Source organism: Myotis myotis, unplaced genomic scaffold (genome assembly GCF_014108235.1).
Source record: "Myotis myotis isolate mMyoMyo1 unplaced genomic scaffold, mMyoMyo1.p scaffold_m19_p_9, whole genome shotgun sequence".
In the NCBI taxonomy this organism is placed as follows: domain Eukaryota; kingdom Metazoa; phylum Chordata; class Mammalia; order Chiroptera; family Vespertilionidae; genus Myotis; species Myotis myotis.
Window position 1 is genome coordinate 70,860,115 of NW_023416401.1, and position 13,784 is coordinate 70,873,898.

Consider the following 13,784-nt stretch of genomic DNA (forward strand, 5'->3'; position numbering starts at 1 on the left):
ACAATTCTCTTACTTTTATTTATGGTAGACCTTCTGCTTGTACACTGGGTGCCCATAATTTTCACTCTCTCACCTGAATCCTGTCTTTTTCCTCCTCTTTATTGAATCACTCTCTTCAGCATTCAAACATGCAATTTTTTCCACCTTAAAAACTTTTCTTGGTCCCATTTCTCTCTCCATATAGCACCTCAGTTTTGTTCCCCTTTATAGCAAAACTATATGAAAAAAACTCTCTACTCTTCCTTTATATTGCCTCCAATTTCTCCTTTATCTCTTGAACCATCAGAATTAGACACTCACGCAAGGACCAAAAATACTGGTATTACAAAAGTCACCTGTAATGTAAAGTTTAGGAAACAGAACAACATTCAGCAAAGGAGAATGAAAAGGACATGCCAGTAAAGTAGGGGAAGAAGCGGGACCATGTGCTGTCCTAGAGACCAAGAAAAGAAAGTAATTCAAAAGGAGGAATATGATGACTTGACTCAAAAGCTGCTGAGAGGCAGGAATGACCTTTGGATGGTGCTGTTTGGAAGTCATGGAGGACTCTGACAAGAGTGGTTTCCATGGAGACAATGGAATGACAAACTTTATGGAGGTGGTTCAAATGAGAATGGAAAGTGAGGAGAATGACAAAGAGTCTCCAAGACCACCCACTGTTTCAACCATTTGCTGAAAATATTCATAGAATTCAGCACAGCTGTACTCTCATCTATGATTCATGGCTGTGAAAGGATACAAAAATCAACAAAGGGAAAAGTGGTGAAGTCTGGGTGAAACTAGGCACAAGCTTCCAAGAGTCCTCTCCAAGGAGAGTCACATAGAACCATGTTTAGTTCCCCCATCAAGGGGGTTGTGACAACATGTGTGAAACTGTGCCAACCAGAGAAGCTCATTAGAAACACAACCACAGCTTTCATTGGAGGCTGATCATGTAGCAGTCTCTGCCTGGAATGCACCAAAATTCCAGACTTCCGCAGGTATTTGGTGTAAAACATATTGTTTATGCAAACAGTGAGCCACTCTTATAATTAATGGTGGTAGTAACCCTCCAAGAACCAAGCTCCCTTGTAAACAGGCCTCTTAAAGGCAGGCCTGCTACTTTCACACTCTTCTTCACGAGGAGAGAGACTCAGCAAGTAGATGTTATTCCTTTCATGAATTTGCTGAAAAGAGGAGAAGATCCAGCAGCTGGCAGCTGAAGGGAATATAGAATATCAAAGGTTTTTATTTTATTTTTCATATGTGAGATTACAGGATGCTTCAATGCTAAAGAGGATAATCATTAAGAACAGAAAATTTAATGACGCAGAAGAGAAAGGGATATTTAAGTGGGAAAGAAGAATGAGATTCAGCACAGAATTGAACATGGGAATATGGGAAGTGCACCCATCATATGAGTGAGTATGATTGCTGAGTGACATAATAAATATGCCTATCTTTGTTATATATTTGATTAACAAGAGAGTTCAGCATTATAACAACTTACATAATTAAATATACAAAATCATTAGCTGTCCTATTTAAAAAAAAAAAATTATAAGGAAAACCACCATTCTCAGTACCAATAGGAAAAATACATCAAGATAGAAATAGACACAATATATGAAGGGCTTTTATGAAAAACACTATAAAATGTTACAGAAAGGCATAAAAACAGAAAAGAATTCATGGAGAGACATACCAATCAATGTTCTTGGGAAGAAAGACTAAATATTGCAATAGAGTATTTTCTCCTCAAATTAATTCAATCAAATTTATTCATTCAAATCAAAACCAATTTCAGAAAGAAGGAATTTAAAAGATTTAAAACATTTTTATTAACTGAAATATCCTTAAGTTATCTGAAACAAATTGATTTGATTCACATAAAAACCTAATAGGATTTATAGGAGTAAATATTAAGTATTACATTTTTTCTTGTTTATTTTTGTATTATACAAACAATATACAGCTAACCCTTGAACAACATGGGGCTAGGAGTATTGACCACCATGCAGTCGAAAATCTATGCATGACTTTTGATTCCCCCAAAACTTAAGTTGTCCTGGTATCCATGGGGGATTGTTTCCAGGACAGCAGGGACCAAAGTCCAGAGATGCTCAAGTTCCCTACATAAAGTGGCATAGAGCAATGCATATGCTGCACTCCCAACTGTGGATCAAAAACTGTACATGAATTTATTGCTCAGGGGGGAGAAATCCATGTATAAGTGGACCTGCACAGTTCAAACCCATGTTGTCCAAAGGTCAACTATATGTTAATAGCAAGAATACATAGAATATGCATAAGGACTTTTTTAATTTAATAAAGTAAAACTATCTGCAAATGCAAGACCCAGGACAGCCACTCAGTTCATATTTTTTTGCATGCTCTTCAAGGCTTTTTCTGTTTGCAGTTCTTGATCTGCACGGTGCTGATATGCAAACACTCAGTTACCATGGTTCAAATTTTGGTTTCTATGTTATATTAACTGTAAGTAACTGCATAAAGTACCAACTTTGCTTCTAAATCTTTGGTCCACCAATCACTTTGCAAATAACAGCAGTACATCATGACCAGTGACCAATGGAATTACCTCTTTCCAAGTCTGTCAGTGATTGGACACTGTGCATTTATTCTGTTCACAGACAGCAAAGCTTGTGGCTGTGTTTCCCAGTGATAAACCTATGTGACAATTTAGCAAAATGAATCATTGAAAGATGAAATTGGCCCACCAAATGAAAGTTCAGCATAAAAAGAAGTGAGAATGCTAGAAGTGAAATTCAAACAGAATGTAAGTGGGGTTATAGAAGAAAGAGCTGGCCTTTGCAATGTTGACAGTGCTGCCATTGGAGAGGAACTTGGTGAAGGCAAACACACACATACATGAGGAATGCAGTTGTGATGAAAGGATCTTCCCATGAAAGAAACCCTCAGAGATATTTCATTAGTATGACAGTGCAAAGAATAAACTGTTAGAAGATGACCCAAAGTTAACAAGGAAGATGATAACTTGCCAAGGCATAGAAAAGACGCCTTCCTCCATATCATATATTATACGACAAGAAGAAGGCAAGCACTATTCAAACTACTCCTGATACTTTTGTATTGAGAAACAAAACACTTTAATTTCCAATGCTTCTAATGTTTTACATGAATTTTACTATTTTTTTTCATTTCTGTATCACCTGTTACAGATAGGAAGAAACAACTCACACAGTCAGTTTCATAGTTCCACACTAGCATGGAAAGGAAGGGCTGACTGTATTTCTCTCCCGTTCATTCTCTCTCTTCTCTATCTCTTATCATCACTTGCACTTGAATAAAAATCCTACATAATAAAGATGTAATATGCAAATGGTTGTTACACTTCACTATATAACGACCACTGCGTCACGACCGAATCAGCAGGAGGGTGGAGCAGCTAGCTACAAGCAGGTGGTGGAGAACTACAGGAGGGGGCAGGGCAGCAAGCTATGAGGGGGCGGGGGGAGCTACAAGAGGGCAGCAGTGAGCTACTGGTGCACGGATTCGTGTGCAGGGCTACTAGTGGTACCATAATAGAAATGTTGTTTTGAGTCCTACTTTCACATATGATATATTATTTCCATGTCAACAAACATAAATACACACCACTTTGCCTTTAGTGAATGCAAAATATTCCACTGACTGGCTGTGTCAACATTTATACAATGATTCATATTTAAAAAAACAAATTTAAGTTGTTGCTTTTTCTTTATGGCATGAACAACGCTACAATGCACTTCCTAAAAGTAGAATTGCTAAATAAAAGAGTACTTGTGTGCATATTTTAATTGGATAACATATTACTGAACTGAGTTTCTGAAAGTTACACCAATTTACACTTCCTCGGCGAGTGAAAGAGAACCCAATACTCAGATCCACATTAAAAGTGGGTATTTTTAATCTTTCTAAACTTTGCTAATCCAATAAATAAAATACTCATTTGTATGTTTTTGTTAAATACTGTAACTGAATTGAATTTGTATTGGTACAAAATAAGAGACCATGGCAAATTTCTATTTCACATTAAAAAGAATAAAACTTTAGGTCAGAAAGTTTAGAGATAGTCATATTCAAAAGAAACTTTTTGTAGTTTTCCAAAACCCTTAACTGTTGTTTCTTAGTAATCAATGTTACCTCCATCTTCACAAACTAGAAAATGTAGGTTACACAGAAACAGAATACAAGTTTGGGATTCTGTTTATTGTTCTTTTCACTGGCTTGTTCAGCACAGATACTTAGATGTTCATATAGTGGTCCACATGAACACCCCTGTGTGCTAAGGATGCTTCTAAGATTAATAGATACTAATTAACGGGTGAGGTTTTTTTATTTGTTTGTTTGTTTTTTAATTTATTGATTTGAGAGAGAGAAGGGGAGAGGGAGAGGGAGAGGAGGGGGAGAGGGAGAGGGAGGGGGAGAGGAGGGGGGAGGTGAGGGGAGGGGGAGAGGGAGATTCCTTGTCTGTAACCTTGGCATATCCAGACAACACTCCAACCAACTGGTCTACACAGTCAGGGTAAGGTCTTGTGTTCTCTAGTGATAACACTCGACCTTCATTTCTACATGGCAACTATAGACAGGGACTGGAAAGTAGCTGCTTCCTTATAAAGGGGCAAACTTCATAGTATCTACCTCACCTTCTTTATTCACTTATATTGCTTGCCTGCCTTTTGTTCAAGAAAATAAACCAATCTTGAGTTTCCTTTTTAATTTATATTACTAGGGGAAAGAAATGAAAAGTTATTATGGACTCTGATTAGCATTTCAATTATATTTGAAAGAGACAAAAAATAAGTTTATCACTCTCTTTAGACATTTTATTTCGGAAAATTATTTTTTCTTTAATGTCCTGTGAAGTTCTGACAACCTGCCCAAACAGATAAATGCTGTGAGTTAACGCACCATGTAAGGGTACATAGATTTCCACTGAATTTTCCATGGCCCTAGTGGAATCACTTATCTGACTGTAACATGTAAAAAGTGGCCATCATTAAGGGGAATGAGTATAATATTCAGGTCTGCCTGAGAAGGGACTTTCTGACGTTACTTCGTGCCCCTGTGTACCTGGTATAGACTTTTGCTGCCCAGCTCATATTCCCTTATACTTACTAGTGCCAGATGCCTGCCTTCCTATTGCCAGCAGTTGAGATTCTTTGACTCTCTTTGTGGTCTCAGAACTACATTCAGCTCACAAGCAAGGACTGAATGCAAGACTCGGGAAATTAAGTTTCCCTGGGAGCAGCCCTCAGTCTCTGATAGACTGGAGAGGAATTGGTGGATAATGATCCCAGTGCTCTAGTCTCTTGATGAATGGGCGTGAGTGGATAATGATCCCAGCTCCCTGGACCCTCCATTGGGATATCCCTGAGCTGTGCCTTCTGCACTGGCTCCCGGAGCTCCCCTTCAGGACTGAGCACCCTCTGGTAACTCGGCTGCCTCCCTTCATGGTTTCACTTCCCTGCTTCCCCACCAGTGTTTCCTCCTCGGGTCACTACCAACTAAACTACTCATACTTGGATTCTGTTTGCAGGTTTGCTTCTGAAGAAAAGCAAGAGGGGCTGGTGGGATAAGGCTCTATGCTGTCACTTTAAGTTCCAGAACATTGCAAATCCACAAAACTAACCTTGGGAGAATCAGAACCCACAAGCCTTCTGCTGGTCTGAGTTATTTACTCAGGAAGAATACCTTCTCCAGCTTTCTGGGGAGTTACACAGTAACAACCCTTTTTAAAAGGGCAAACAGCATAATATAAGTAGGTAGTGTTTTTCAGTCTATTTTTTGTCATTTACTCATGTAGGCACAAAGTGTTGCATGGTAGTTCAAAGCTCTATGAACTGTAATTTACTCTTGTAAGGTTATAATCTAGTAACAAACAATTTACAATGCTTGTTTAAAGGGAAAAAGAAAAAATATGTCTCTATAGGACTCTGAACCTCCACAGATGTCAAATAAGTAACCTCAGAGAAGAAATTGTACTTGTTTTATCTCTGATCACATAGATTAGTCATATACTCAATTGATAAAATACAATGCCTTTTACTTTAAATGTCTGGGTTTAAGAATCCTCCATATATAACATTTTTCTATGTTTTCCTCAAAATTCAACAGGGAATGGTTTGACATGATGAAATGAGCCATCAATTGTGAACGAATGTAGTGAAAAACACAAGTGTGAACTACAAATGTTCAATGGACAATGGACAAGCAGGAAGTGTTTATCAATATTGCATGCATATAAACACTTATTTACTTGATTTTTTAAAAAACCAAATTTAGAATTTTGACAGAATATATAGTATTTAAAACCTTTTGGAACCCAAGACAAAGCATAGTCTTTTAAACTCATTGTATCTGTTTACAATCACAAATTATATAAATTTTTATTATCCATATAATCAAGTTTAAAAAGAAGTTTAAAAACATAAAATGACTAAACCACAAAGAAAAAATCTAAAAAACAGGATTCTAATAAAATTTAGAGATCTCATTTACAATAGGGAGAGATATTCAATCCTATATAATAAAATCCTAATATGCAAATTGATCGAACTGCAGAAAAACCTGTCACTATGATGCACACTGACCATTTGGGGGCAGACGCTAAATGCAGGAGCTGCCCCCTGGTGGTCAGTGTGCTCCCACAGGGGAAGCACTGCTCAGCCAGAAGCCGGGCCCACGGCTGGCTAGCACAGCGGCAGGAGTGGCAGGAGGCTCCTCTGCCTCTGAGGCAGAGCTAAGGACCCCCCCCCCCCCCCCCCCGGGGGATGTCTGACTGCAGGGTTAGGCCCCGTGGGGAGTACTGCAATAGTCAAGAGAGAGATTAAAAAAAAAAAAAAAAAAAAAAAAAGATGGCAGAGTAGAAACAACTGGAAAACAAAAAGAATAGAATATGAGCAGATGAGTCAAATAAAACATGGTGCATGGCAGATTGAATGCACTCATGCCTGTATCCATGCCCTTTGGTAATGCTTCCTGCACTGACTCCAGGCTTGCCCATGTGGCTTGCTTTGGCCAATGAAACTGTGTCAACTTCATGCACTCAGGAATCTTGAATATGTGCTTTCATATTTTTATATCACCTCTGAAAGGCCACCACTGCTCTTGAGAACAAATCTAGGCTAGCTTGCTAGAGGTTAAGAGATCACAAGGAACAGAGCTGAGTTGTTCCAGGTGAGACCATATGTCAAGAGCAAGGAACCATCCCTGAAAGAAGCCACTCACACATGTTTGTGTCTTTCCGCAATGCCAGGTTTATTAGGGGTGACCTCTAATAAGTCAATAGAGTTAAATGCAAGTTACACACAGAGAGGGACAGCCTATGTGATAGAGCAAGTAGAGCCAGCAATGGGCGCCAACTCCTGGGTTACAAGTGGAGGGGTAGGCGTCAGTCTCAAGCCAGGTGGCTACAGTGGTGGGACACGTCCTGTGGAATTGATGTCCTGTTGGGCTATGAGAGTGACCTGTGGTACAGCTAAACTTGAGCATCCAATGGTTGGAGCTCTGATTTCTCATAGCCCACAGTGGGTGGCTCTGGATGAAGTTCTTATCTGAGTGTCCAGCCTTGTGGTTTTGGGCATTCAGGGTTCCTCCATTACCTCAGTCTTGGGCATATCACACTTACATAAGTGCCATGGCTAACAGTGACTCAATATTGGATTTTCCAAAGGTGTCCAGAAAATCTGCTCTGCTATTGACCAATACACCACCCTAGACCCATGGTCAGCAAACTGTGGCTCGCGAGCCACATGCAGCTCTTTGGCCCCTTGAGTGTGGCTCTTCCACAAAATACCGACTTCTGCGCATGGGCCACGAAGTTTCAATCGCAGCACTGTACATGCGCGCTCGCACGTGGTATTTTGTTGCGCTATTTTTGCCATTGCGTATGCAGAATAATGTGTATGTATTTAATTTTATGATTATATTCTATTTTCTATTTTAAATGTCATACTGATGTAGTTTCTTTAGAATTCAAAATTACAGGTACAACTAAATTGTGCAAAAGTCAGTTTATTGAAAATGTCAATTAATCACATTTTGTCAGTGGGAAAAAAAAAAATTAAAGGGGAGAGGGAGGTAAAAACCTGTAAAGAATAACTGATATTGTGCCTGCTAACCATCTTATTAAATTTTCATTTTTATGATAAAATATTCTTATAATAAGAAACACTTACATTGCCATTCTTTTTACTGAGTGGGCAATATTCTATCTGATACTGTTCAGGATGAATTCTCTTGAATAGTATTAATTAAAAAATCATGGAGAAAAGAATGCTGCATATGAATAGTGTAGAGCTAATTATGTTGTAAGTTTGATTTTAACCCATTTCATGCAAGTACATTGGTTAAATTTACAAGGCATTATTCCAGGGTTTGTAATTAAAAAAAAAATCTGGCCTAGGATGTATTTTAACTTATTTCACATCTTCTATTATCAGCATTATTATTCATCAGATGATAATTAACATCCATAGCTAGAGGCCATTTCTTTTGATTTTATAAAAAATTTTTCCTTTTCTGGTATTGAGTTTGCTTTCATCTCAGATTAATTTATTTCCCAGTCATTGTGCCAAAGCTTCTGAAATTAATATCTTCACAAATTCTCATGATAAAATATCCTGATTATTTAAAGATTACTAAAATGCTATGTATTTTCCCCAAATCACTTGCTTTTGTCAATCCTGGAGTTGGTTTACTCTCATCCATAGTGGAATATTTCATTCTCAGCCAAAAGGTAAAAGGTCACCACATGGCAACACGGGCACAGGACAAACATGATGGTCATTTTTCTCCACCTGGTTAATGGTTTCCAACTCAATCATTCCTTGTCCTTTTATAAACCCACCCCCCCCCTTTTGTTATTTTGATGTTACTTTTTATGTACTTTCCACATAAATCTCAATTAGGTCAGGGAAATTTATCTCATTTTTTTTCTCTAAAGCTAAAGTTAAATTTTCCTTTAAACAAAATAAAACAAAAAAACCCAGCCAGGACAATAAAGAGAAAACAAAGAACAAAGGAGCATTTACATCTGAGTGGGCTGTAAATGCCTCTCCTGTCCCTCTCTTCCTGTATCTTATAAACAGTAAAGCAAGTGAGTCCAAGGAGTGAGAGTGTTATTTTCATTGATATTTACCAACTTTGCTCAAAATGTCTTTAATGCTACTCTGTTCCACTATTTTGCACTATACTAAACTGTGCAAAGCTGGGGGCAATAATAGAGGCAGGATTGGGAGAGTGAGCCCCCATCACCAACTTCCTGAACAAGATACAATTGGCCCAATCATTTATGTTCCTCCTCCAGCACTTGCCACATTCTGCCTTAAGTTATAGTTATGGTTATTCATTTTATTCTAGGCTATTTGATAAATTCCCTGAGGGCAGGGATGCTGCCTAGGACATAATAAATGGCAATATTTGTAGATTAAATGGAATATTTTCCCCATTTTTACATGCTCCCAAAAGCCATAGGCATGCCCCAGAAGGAATTAAATAAACACACTGATTGAGTGCTATATTATGCACTTACTCTGAGACGGGGAATTATTTCAAAGGTAAATTTTCCTAGGTTTCTCTTTCCTAGTAGCAAGTAAAGTGAATTGAATTGGCATCTATATTGGAATAAAATGTTCAGATGTGAATAAAAAGATGTGTTTTAAGAGTACAGATAGAGTCTGTATTTACTTAATGGCTCATTTGCCATTTAATTTCCAAATAATTAAAATATTCATGTTATTACATTTTTAGCACATCAGAGCTGAGACAAAAATTTTCTGTTATCTCTTAAAACTACTTTTTAAATTTAATGTTATTACCTAGTAATCTGAGAAAATGCTTTTATAGTGCTAATATCCACCCTCTTGTTTTTGCCTTTGGTATTGCCTCATACATAATAGTAGCTGCCATTTATTAAGACCCTACCATGTGTTGGATGCTTTACCCAGTTTTATTTAGTTTTTCATAACCTTACAAGTTAAAGACCATAATCCCAATTTTTCAGGTTCAGATGATAATTAATTTATATAATCTTCATGATCTTGCAAGATATATTTGTCAGGGTTCTCCAGAGAAACAGAACTAACATCTACCTATCTATCTATCTATCTATCTATCTATCTATCTATCTATCATCCATCCATCTGTACATAGAGAAAAGACAATTATTTTAAGGAATTGACTCACATGATTATGGAGGCTGGCAAGTCCAAAATCTGAAGGGTGGGCTGGTAGGCTGGAGACCCAGGGAAGAGTTGCAGTTCAAGTCCAAAAGCAGTCCGTTAGCACAATTCCTTTTTTTTTTTTTTTTTTTTAAATCTTCACCTGAGGATATTTTTCCATTGATTTTTAGAGAGAGTGGAAGCAAGAGGGAAAGGCAGAAAGAAATATCGATGTGAGAGAAACACATCGATTGATTGCCTCCTGCATGCTTCCTGACCAGGGCCTAGGCAGCGGAGGAGCCTGCAACCAAGGTCTGTGCCCTTCATCAGAATCAACCTGGGACCCTTAGGTCAGCAGGCTGATGCTCGATCCACTGAGCCAAACCAGCGAGGGCAGCACAATTCCTTTTTATTCATGTTAGGTAAGTCTTTTTCTATCAGGGCCTTCATTGACCCAAAGTCCACTGATTTAAATGTTAACCTCACCTTAAAAAAAAAACTACATGCCTAGTAACGTCTAGAATATGTTTGACCAAATATCTGAGTACTGTGGCCAGCTAAATTGACACATAAAATTAACCACCAACAAGGTAAACATTATAATTCTATGTAATAGATGAGCACAGTAAGGCCCAGAGATACTAAGTAAATTGCACAATATCAGTTTATTTTGGAGCATATGGACTTTATGAAAAGGGTTTCTGTCTTTCAAAGTCCATGTGTCTTTCACTATGTATACTACTTCTCAAATTAAGTTTATTGATAGAGTAGAAATAAGTTCTTCCAGGGCCCAATTCATTTTAAAAGAATTATTTAGTGACTGTAGCAGTATATTTTAGAGGTCTAATTTATCCACTAATAAATATTTATCAAGGATGATGACTGAGAAATAGAGTCTGTCATCAAGCTAGGAAATCCTCGTGTTCTTCAAAATCACTAAAATCTTTCCATTCCTGCTGCCATTACTTAAATTTAGAACCCTACTACTTCTTACCTAGAGTATATACTAGGACTAGGTAGAGCATTTCCGGTCTGTAGTCTTTATAAGCCTAAATTCTGACTACCACAGGTCCCTCTCCACCAAACTTTAGTATTTCTCAATTATCCATTAAAGAAATGCTAAAATTTTGAAATTAAACATTAAAAATGATGTTGAACTTCAACTACTCTTCCAACTGTCATTTGCACTATTCACTATGAACAATACACTCACGGTTAAACTTGTTCACAACAGGGTTCATGAGCTCACATATTATTTGATATATTTTTTAAATTTTTAATTGTTTGCTACTTATGTCTTTGTATTCCCCTTCCTTGCCAGGTGATCTTATCTTCTGTCTCTAGCTCTTATACTTCCAGGCTTCTCAAATAAGTTTTTCTCTTCACCCCAGCCAGAAGCAATACCCTGTCCCTCAATTGCTCAGGAGTGTAGTTAAGGTTTGCAGTTTGGGGTATGGGGTTATTACTATCTATGCACTCTCCTTACCTGTGCAAAGGGAGGGCTGGAATCAGTTCCGGAAATGTAATCCCTAACCCAAATGTAATGGGTTCCCCAATATCAGAGGATGCCCTGTATCCTGCCAAAGTAGATGCTCAATAAATGTTCAACACATTAATGAATGAACCAGATTAGGAAACTTCAGTTGGTGGGACAAGGGCAAACTTGCCTCTTAGTGAGGAGAGACTCCTGGCCCTTTCTACCTTCATCCTTTTTATTGGTTGAGGGTCCAAGCCCATTTTGCACCCCCACTTCTCCCAAGGGACAGGCAGTGCGCATGCCCTGTATCCATAGCCGCCTTTGGGAACACCGCCCGCTTGGCTCCGCCCCGACCCCGCGCTCGAGCGCGCGCGCGCGGCCCCGCGGAGCGTGCCCTGCGTGCGGGTGCCCGCTGAGCCCGCCGGGCGCTAGATTCCCGAGTGCCCGGGCCAGGGCCTCAGGAGTGGGCACCGGGCCGGAGCGGCCCGCAGCGAGCAGTGCAGGCGGCGGCGCCGGAGGCGAAGAGAAACGCGAATGGTGAGTCAGGGCGCCGCCGGCGAGCGGGCGGGTACCTCCGCGCGTGCGCGGCGCCGGACCGCCCGGCTCGGGGCGCGCTCCCGGCCTCGGCCGGAGGGGCCAAGCGCGGTTGGGTCGGGACGCGGCTGCGGCCGGCGATGGGCTCGGGGGTCCGGGGGCGCCTGGAAGACCTGCCCGGGCTTTCGAGGCTCCGGCCGCGCGCGCGCGTGCGCCTGCTTCCCTAAGGCTTTCCGGCGGGACAGTGCGGGCCCCGAGCGGGGGTCCGGCGCCCAGCTCCAGGCGCTGGGCCAGCGGCAGCCCGGGCGCCCCGGGGAGGGGAGAGGCGAGCCCCCGGCTCCGGCCGGCCGGGCTCCCGGGGAGCGCGCCGTCCCCGAGGTGGCGGCGGTCCAGCGAGGGGGCGCGGCCGGGTAGCCTGGGCGCCGAGCAGGTGGCGGGGGCCGCGACCCTAGCCCGGGAGGGAAAGTGAGCAAACTTCCCTCCAGTAACTTTATGGAGCGAGTTGCAGGGACCGACGCCCAGTCCCGGTCGTCGCAGCGCCCAGGCTCATGCTGGTGGGATCCTGGGGCTTCGTGTCTTTCTGGTCCTGGAGCTGGCCCACCAGGCGCTTAGCGGCATTCATGGCCCATTTCGCTGTTAAAATAGGAAAAAAAATGAGTTTGGTGTTTTTGTAAGAAGGATATTTGCTCTCTTGGGAAGAAAGGACTGAAACTGTCCGGTCTTTGTATCTCAAAGAAAGTATTGTTAGGGCATGCTGGGGACTCCTGTTTATGAAGCAGCCTATTGTCCTGTGTGCTTGGAAAAAGCCAGCGAATTCTATTATTAGCCTGAAAAGACAACGGGAGATAATTGTGCTTTCTTTTTCTTTTCTTGTTAAAAATAGTCTCGGCCGTCTCGCCAAATCCTGGAATCCAGTAGTCCCCAAAACTGGCTCCACAAGGGAATGTCTTGGGAGTTTTAAAACTCCGTGCTCAGATCACGCCCCACGTTAATTAAACTCGATGTGTATTTTAAAGATCCCCGGATAACTCCTGGATGCCACAGTGTGGGAACCGCCGGTTTCATAGAAGGAAATCAAGATGTTAGTTTCACCAAGTGTTCAGTTCGTAGTTGGTGAGATGAAACTCGATAGCTTCGTTTTCCATGGACAGAAACTCACAAAGGGCGGTTTGTTTCCCACTAGGGATGGAGGGGAGCGTCTCCACTGTTTCAAACTTTAGCTGAACTACAACCTGACTCCGGCGGCGTCCAGAACTTTGTTCTGACTGCTGTTTTGAATTTTCTGTGGGGTTACCAAACCCACGCTCTCTGGCCCCTGCGAAAGCCAAAGGGTTTCCTCTTCTTTTAACCCTCTCTGTACCTCCTTCTCTTCTCCCTCCCCCCACTCGCCTCTTTTTACTATCCCCAGCCTCCGGGAGGATCCTCTCCCAGGCTGTCCTGGCTTTAAAGGGTTATTTGGGGTTCTCCTAGCAACGGGGTCTCCAGGGGAAGTGGGCGGGTCCGTGCCTTTGGGTGCCTGAGTAGGGCTACCTTTTCTGAAGATTTTGAATCCCCATTTTCAGTTCTTGGTCTCAGCGCAGGTAAGGGTGAGTGATACAGTTCCAGGTTTG

The 13,784-nt window shown here is 41.1% G+C and overlaps 1 protein-coding gene across 1 annotated transcript in view; it reads left to right on the top strand.

Moving 5' to 3' along the window:
- The first annotated feature begins 12,035 nt into the window (after positions 1–12,035).
- The window catches only part of BTBD3 (BTB domain containing 3), a 38,619-nt gene continuing 36,870 nt past the window's right edge, over positions 12,036–13,784 (top strand). The window contains exon 1 of the mRNA XM_036321899.1: positions 12,036–12,177. The gene's annotated coding sequence lies outside the window, so the exon portion shown is untranslated. The remainder of the gene's footprint in view (positions 12,178–13,784) is intronic.